Source organism: Megascapheus bottae, chromosome 34 (genome assembly GCF_031878675.1).
Source record: "Megascapheus bottae isolate mThoBot1 chromosome 34, mThoBot2.hap1, whole genome shotgun sequence".
In the NCBI taxonomy this organism is placed as follows: domain Eukaryota; kingdom Metazoa; phylum Chordata; class Mammalia; order Rodentia; family Geomyidae; genus Megascapheus; species Megascapheus bottae.
This window is the reverse complement of record NC_143542.1, coordinates 3,639,479-3,647,346: the sequence shown is the minus strand read 5'-3', so window position 1 is coordinate 3,647,346 and position 7,868 is coordinate 3,639,479.

The window sequence follows — 7,868 nt, the reverse complement described above, 5'->3', positions numbered from 1 at the left end:
CTCCTATCTCTGCCTCCTGGGTAGCTGGAAGTAGAGGCATTTGGCACCACATCTGGCTGCCTTTTGACTGCTTAAAAAGCAGCAGGTCTCCCATTCGTACACTGAAGTTGAGAGGAGGTGGTAGATTAACTTGTTTACAAAAGTAGGCCTTTTTTTTTGGTTCAGGGGTTTGAATTCAGAGCCTCATGCATGCTAGGCAGATATTCTTTAATACTGAGTCACCCCTCTAGCTCTCTTCTGTGCTATTATCTAGTTATCTATTAATTTTTTCATATATTTTTATTGTAATTATTAGAAGGGTTACATTATATTCATCAGATAGAAGGTACATTTTGTTACAATATTTCACCTTGTTATCTGATATATTTTATACATGTTCAGTTAGTTATCTATTAATTTATCTTTATTTCTTGTCAGTTGTGGGGCTTGAACTGTGGGCCTGGGCACTGTCTCTGAGCTCTTCAGTTCAAGGCTAGCACTCTACTACTCGAGCCACAGCACCACTGCTGGTTTTTTGGTGGTTGATTGGACATAAGAGTCTTACAGACTTTAGTGCCCAGGATGGCTTTGAACTGCAATCCTCAGATCTCAGCCTCCTGAGTAGCTAGGATTACTGGCTTAGGCCATCCTCATCCAGTTGTGCTGTTTATTTTTGAGAGAGGGTCTTACCTTTTGGCCAGGCAAACCCCGCACTCGTGTTGCCCGACCACAGTGGAGATGGTGGGGGTTCCCCAGGGTGCCCAGCTTTTGGTTGTAATGGAGGAGGAAGGCTCTCCTCCATTTCTCTTTTGCTTGGGCTGGCTTCAAACTGCAACCTTTCCATCTCAGCCTCCCTAGTAGCAAGGGCTACAGGCATGAGACGTCATTACCAGTGTGAGACAGATTAGGAGTTTGCAACTGTTTAAATGTTAAAGTTTAGTTACCCTCCCACATGCTCTACCTTTGACTCCACTCGACTATTGTTCAGTCCCAGCCGTGACACAAAGAGACTTTTGTAATTAAAGTTACTGATCTTCAGCTGGTCTAGCAGGGTTTAAAAAAACAGAACAGCAATTGCTCTCAGGACTTGACCAGGAACAATCTGAGGCTGTCAGGCACCTTCTGGCTGCCTGTCCATAGGCCTTTTGGGGTGACAGGCAGGGGAACAATGACAGGAAGGATAGTGGACAAACCCACCTGGAACAACAGACCCTGTGGGGTGCTGCGCCTCCATCCTGAATCACAGAAGAGCTGGGGTCTCTGCGCCCCAGCGGTGCAGACACCCCTGCTGTCCTCAGTCGTCCTGCGCAAGTCCAGCCCACCACTGATGGAGTGGAGGAGCAGGCAGAAGGTGGTGCACCCCTGCCCCTGCCCAACCCTGGCAGAAACATGGTGGTCCACAAAGTATCTTTTTTTGGTGGGTAGGGGGGCGTTGGTCGTGGGACTTGAACTAAGGGCCTGGGCATTGTCCCTGAGCACTTCAGCTCAAGGCTACCGCCTTATCCCTGGAGCCACAATGCCACTTCTGGTTTTCTGGTGGTTAATTGGAGATGAGTCTCATTGTCTTTAGTGCTCAGACTGGCTTTGAACCACGATCCTCCGATCTCAACCTCCTGATAGGATCCCAGGTGTGAGCCATCACACCTGGCCCACAAAAGTATCTTAAGAGCACACGCAACCATCTCCACACGTGTCAACCCCTGTACACGACTGCGTTTGCAGAGGGACACGAGTGCAAGTTCTTGGAAGAGGAAAGAAAGTAACTTAGAAGTACAGCAGAGTGAAAACGGCTCAAAAAGCCCCTTGGTGAGAGCGAAAGAGAAGCAGGCTAGCAGAAGATGAGCCAAAAAATGAAGGCGTTCACTTGCATATATGAGGGTAGAGCGGCGGAACCTTTGGGAAGTTGTGTGTGTGTGAATACATTATAAATACACATGGAAATGTCAGTTACCCCCCTCCCCCCCACACCTTGTGCAACCAATGTAAACCAGTAAAAGCACAGATAAGAGAAAAAATGGTATCTTCAAAAATGGACACAGGAGAGAAGACTTCATTCTTGGAATGAGGAAAAAATTAATAGCCGTGAAGCTGGGCATGCCTGTCGTCCTGGCTACTCTGAACTCTGCAATGTGAGGGGCCCACTTTGAAGCCGGCTCAGGCAGGAAAGTCTTCGGTTCAGTTAAGCCGCCAAAATCTGGAGGCAGAGGTGTGGCTCAAGTTATAAAGGGCCAGCTTTGAGTGAAAAAGCTAAGAAGGGAGAGCACAGAGCCCCAAGATCAAGTCCCAGGCTTGGGGGGGGGCTCACAAGTACATATGGGTCACATTAGAGCTTGGGAGACTGAGGCAGGAGGATGGTGGAGCTTCAGGCCAGTTTGGGCTATGCAGGGAGACTTCAAAAGGGAGGGGAAGATGAGTGCATATGATTATAAATCATATGTGTCATTTTACATAGAGAAAACTTTAGAATACTTTTCGACTAACTGTTGACTTGTGGTTGAGACAACTGACTAATCTTATTTCTCATTTATATATTTTTTAAGCAATGAAAAAATTCTAAAAGACTTCAGCTTCATTAGAATTACATAGTGCCATTGCCCTCTGATTCTAAGCCTGTATTTCTGAATTATAGTACATACAATCATACAATGAAAGTTTGTTTTTTTTTTTTCTTTTTGCCTGCCAGCCCTGGGACTTGAACTCAGCGTCTGGGCACTGTCCCTGAGGTTCTTGTGCTCAAGACCAGCAGTATCTACCACTTTAGCCATAGCACTACTTCTGGCTTTTTCTGTTTGTGATTCTGAGGAATTAAACACAGGGCTTCAAGCATGCTAGGCAAGCACTTTTCCACTGAGCTACACTCCCACCCTCCAAAGTGGAGTTTTTCTTTTTTCCTTCAAATTTAATTGTTGGGATAATGAATAGAGGGGTTACAGTTACATTTGTCAGGTAGCAGGTGCACTACTTACCACACATTGATACCCTCTCTCATGTTTTTGTTCCCATTTCCCACCCCCCCCAACAAAGTTGAGGGTTTTTTGGTGGGGGGGGTCATGGGGCTTGAATTCTGGGCCTCTTCAGCTCAAGGCTACCACCCTACCCCTGGCATTGTCCCTGAGCTCTGCAGCTCAAGGCTACTGCCCTACCCATAGAGCCTCAGCCCTGCTTCCCCTTTTCTAGTAATTAATTGGAAATGAGTCTTACAGTCTTTAGTGCCTGGGCTGGCTTTGAACCTGGGAGCCTCAAATCTCAGCCTCCTGAGTAGCTAGGATTACAGGTGTGAGCCACTGTACCCAGGGAGGTTTGTTTTTTTTGGGGGAGGCTAGTCATGGGGCTTGAACTCAGGGTCTGGGCACTGTCTTTGGACACTTTCTTGCTCAAGGCTAGTGTGCTCTACCACTTAAGCTACAGCTCCACTTCTGGCCTTTTCTGAGTATGTGGTATCAAGGAATCAAACCCAGGGCTTCCTGAATGCTGGGTGAGCATTCTTGCCACTAGGCTATGCTCCCGGTCCCACTTTTTTGTGAATCAGTACTGGAGTTTGAACTCAGGGTCTTGGCACTTGCTAGGCAGGTGCTCTACCATCTGAGGCATACCCCCTAAGCCGTTTTTGCTTTAGTTATCTTTCAGGCAGGAGCTCCATCTTTTGCCCAAAGCTGGCCTCAGACATGAACTGAGACCTCTGGTCTCCTGCACAACTGGGCTCACAGCTTTGTGTAAGTACCACCACACCCAGCTGTACACAGTACAGGTCTGATCAAGGGTCTGGGAGTTACCTTTGAAGAAAAGGCTTTCCTTATCAGAGCTGTTCTCCTCCAAAGAAAACAGTCTTGTTCACATGGAGTGATTCATACGTGGGGAAACTGTCCAATCCCTCATTTACTTGTCCTTGAGGAATTGGATTATTTAGAAAACCTTTAACTTTTCTGTTTTTGGTTCCTAATGGGGAAAGAGGAAAAGGAATCCTGGTCACAGTCAATGTTTTCAACTGAGAAACTATATGGAGGAAATGACATTTTCTCTGGTGACAGTTCTAGGTACAAATCTGCTGAGATCAAGAATTATTTACTATCACTTCAACGATTTCTTTCTAAAGTGCTTTCATAGACATTCCCTTCTCCATCTCACCCCTTCCTGTCTCTCCTGCCATCTCTTCCATGGGGGGGAGGGGGGAGGGGGGGGAGGGGGAGGGGGGATGGAGAACGCAGGGCTTTGCCATCCATTTCCTTAGCCTTGGTGTTTTTGTAAGGCAGGTCTCACCATCTAGTGCATCTCCCCCATGCCCAGCTAAACATCTATATATTGTTTATAAGTCTGAGTTGGTGTTATCTCTGGTTTATAGAAAAGGAAATTGGACACGAGATCTAAACTCTCTAGGTAGCAAGTAGGAGAGCACTGGAGCCCATCATGTTTATGCTTGGCTGACATCCCTACTCTGGAAATCAACAGGGAACTCATTGCTCTGGGATTTCTCAGGGATTTGTTGGGTGTTACGTTTTCTATGTATTTTGTGGACTGGAAATGGAAGTTTTTGTGTATTACACTCTAGGTTTAAGTAAAAGTGTGTGGGTGGCCAAGAAATTAGAACCCCTAGGAGTGAAAAGTAGATTATAGGTATTCTCCTTTGGTACTTGGGTTTGAACTCAGGTTTTTGCTCCAGAGGCAGGTGCTCCACTGCTTGAATCTCACCCCCAACTCTCTGGTACCTTATTTTTTGGAGAGGGTCTCATATTTTTTTACCAAGAGTGGCTTTAGACTTCACTCTTCCTGCCTGTGGCGTGCTGAGTACCCAGCCATGTGTCATCATGCCCCGGCCCTATAGGACTCTGTCATCCCTGAGGCCTTGGTATAGGGGGCATACAGACTTTTTGTGTATAGCCAGAGGTTTAATCTTGATTTACAGGCAATACTGAAACCCTAGGAATCTTCTGACAAGCCAGGGGAAGAACTTGGTTTGCAAGTACTAGGGCTTCACTCTGGCTTGCTTGGCTGGTGCTGAACCACTTGAGCCACACCGGTAACCTGCCTTTTTTTTTTTTTTTTTTTGCTAGTTAATTGGAGATGAAACCTCAAAACACTTCTGCACAGCTGGCCTGCCTTGAACCAAGTTCCTCTTGGCCTCAGCCTTCCAAGCAGCTAGGATGACCACTGGTGTTCAACCCCAACGTTTTGCCTGTCAGCTTCCAGGACAAAAGATCTTTGATGTACCCGTCTACTCATTCACGTACTTTTGGCCAGCCCTGGGGCTGGAACTCTGGGTCTGAGCACTGTCTTTGGACGCTTTTTTGCTCCAGGCTCTTTTTGCTCTGCCACTTGAGCCACAGCATCACTTCTGGCTTCTCTCCTGGGCTTCGTGCACGCTAGGCAAGCACTCTACCACTAAGTGCACACGCCCGGCTTCCAGGGCAATGTAACAAGATAACTGTATGCAAAAAAGAAAAAGAGTCTCAAGGATTTAGTGCCCGGGCTGGCTTTGAACCGCGATCTTCAGATCTCAGCCTACTGAGTAGCTAGGATGACAGGCGTGAGCCCCCCCCCCCCCCCCCCCGTGCCAGGCTCCTTTGTCTTTTTGTATTGGCACCAACCACCCCACCCCCATGTCTCCTCGTCAGTTTTATGTAAAATTCAATGAAAACACGGTGGCTCACGCCAGTGATCCCAGGTTCAAGACCAGCCGGGCAGTCCACGCGATCGAGAGCCAGGCCTGGGCACCCGCAGGCCTCCACCGCGCTGCCTCTCCGAGTTCCCCCTGCACAGCTCTGGCCCCGCCCCCCGCGGTGACGTAGAGGCGCGCTCCGCCCCGACGTGACGGGGGCGCGCACGCAGGCCGGGGAGCGCGCAGGGCCGGGCCGGCGCGGCGGCGGGCGCGCGTGCGGCTCCGGGAGGCGGCAGCGCGGCGGAAGCGGCGGCGAGGGCGGCGGGCGTCCGGCTCTCAGGAGGTGGTGGAGGCGGCGGCGGCGGCGGCGGCGGCCACGGCAGCGGGAGCTGTGGAGTGGGCTCGCCTGGCAGGACCGAGGGTCGGGGCGTGGGGCCGAGCACTGAACCCCCCCCTCCCACACACACACACACCGGGCTCCACCATCCTGTCTGCCGCCCCGACGCCTGGGCCGCGGAGTTCGTGTCCCGGCTCGGACCCCGGCGCCCAGCCTGGAGCCGTAACCTTGAGGCGGCGGCGCCGGCGGGGCTGGGCCGGGCCGGGCCGGGGGGCGGCGGCGGCGGCGGCGGCGGCGCTGGATCCACGGTTGCCGGAACGTTGGCGGGAGATGTCGAACCCCGGGACGCGCAGGAACGGCTCCAGCATCAAGATCCGCCTGACAGGTAAGGCCGAACCCGGGCCCACCCGCCGCTCGGGCGCCCCCCGCGCAGCCTGGGTATCCCCCCCGCCCCCCGCGGATGTCGCCCTCCCCCGCGCCGCCCGGGTCCCCCGGACCTCATCACCCCCCCCCTCTGCGAGAGCCCCTCTCTGCGGCCCCGCCCCTGGCCTCGCGGTCCCGCCCCCGGCTCTTCCCTCCCTCCCCCCCCTACACCTGCCCCTGGCTTCTCCGGGCCCCGCCCCCTGTCGCAGAGGCCACGCCCCCTGGCTTATTCTCTCCCCTCCCCCCCATTCTTGCCTTAGGCTTCTCTCAGCCCTGCCCTCGGGCGTCAAGGCCACGCCCCCTTGCTTTCACCCCCCCCCCTCCCCTTCACCTGCCCCTGGCACAGAGGCCAAGCCCCTGACTGCACTCTCTTCCATGTCCCCCCCCCCCATTCCTGTGCCTGGCTTCTCCATGCCCCGCCCCTGACATTGAGGCCCCGCCCCGGCATCTAGGCCACGCCCTCTGTCTGCACCCTCCCCCCCTTGTGTCTCCCTAACTGCCCCTGGCTTCTCCCGGCCCCGCCCCCGGCCTCGAGGCCACGCCCCTGGCTCCATTCTCTCCTGTTCTTCTCGTCCCCCCCCCCCACGACCCCCTCATACCTGCCCCTGGCTTCTCTGGGCCCTGGCCCTCACTCCTCTCACCCCCACAGCCGTTTTCCACCATTCATTCCTCCTCCTCCTCCTCCTCGTCCGCTCCCCCTCCCCCACACCTGTCCCTGGCTCCTCCCCGGCCCCGCCCCCTCGCCTTCCCCTCCTCGCAGCCCTCTCTCCTCCTCACCCACCACCTCCCCACCTTCTCCATGGCTGCCAGCCTGCTCGCACGTCTCTCTTCTCCGCCGCCCTCCCTCCAGTCTACTCCCACTCAGGCGCTCGTTTCCCTGACTTCACCCTCTCGGACCCCTGCTCCAGCCCCCCCAGCTCCATCCTCTCTCTGGCTCCCGCCCCCTCGTGCCCCTCGGCCCCGCCCTCGCTTATCTCCCGGCCTCGCCCCCTCGCGCCGGCGGCGTCTCGCGGCCGCCACCCTTTCTTTCCTCCAGCCCCGAATTCCTCCAGCCTGGCCGGCAGGGAGCGGCTCCCAGGCCTGCTCGCGCTTTCCGCCGGGTCCGGGCCGCTCCCGTCTCGCCCACTTCCTTCTTCCTGAGCCGGGCCACTGTTTTCTGTCCCTTCTTACCTGACCCCGCTGCAATCCCCCCATTTCCTCCCCGCCTCCACGCACCCTGGGGGCTGTGGCAGCCGCTCCGCTCAGTCCAGGCTCCTGCATTGACGGAGTCTTCATGGGCTGCCTACGTTTCCTAGGTGGCTCTGTAGTGCCACCTTCAAGGGTGAGCGCGAAGCTCTGCTGTGGGCCTGCGACGTGGTGGTGGTGGTGGTGGTTTGGATGCGTGGAGAGGCGAGATGCCAGCCATAGCCGCCCTTTCTCGGGGCTCCCCAGGTCCCAGCCACATGGCGGTCCCGGCTGTGAGCCCCACCTCCCTGCCATGCCCTGACAGCCACACCTCAGTGGTGCAGATGCCCTTCTGCTTGGAGGCTTTAAAAC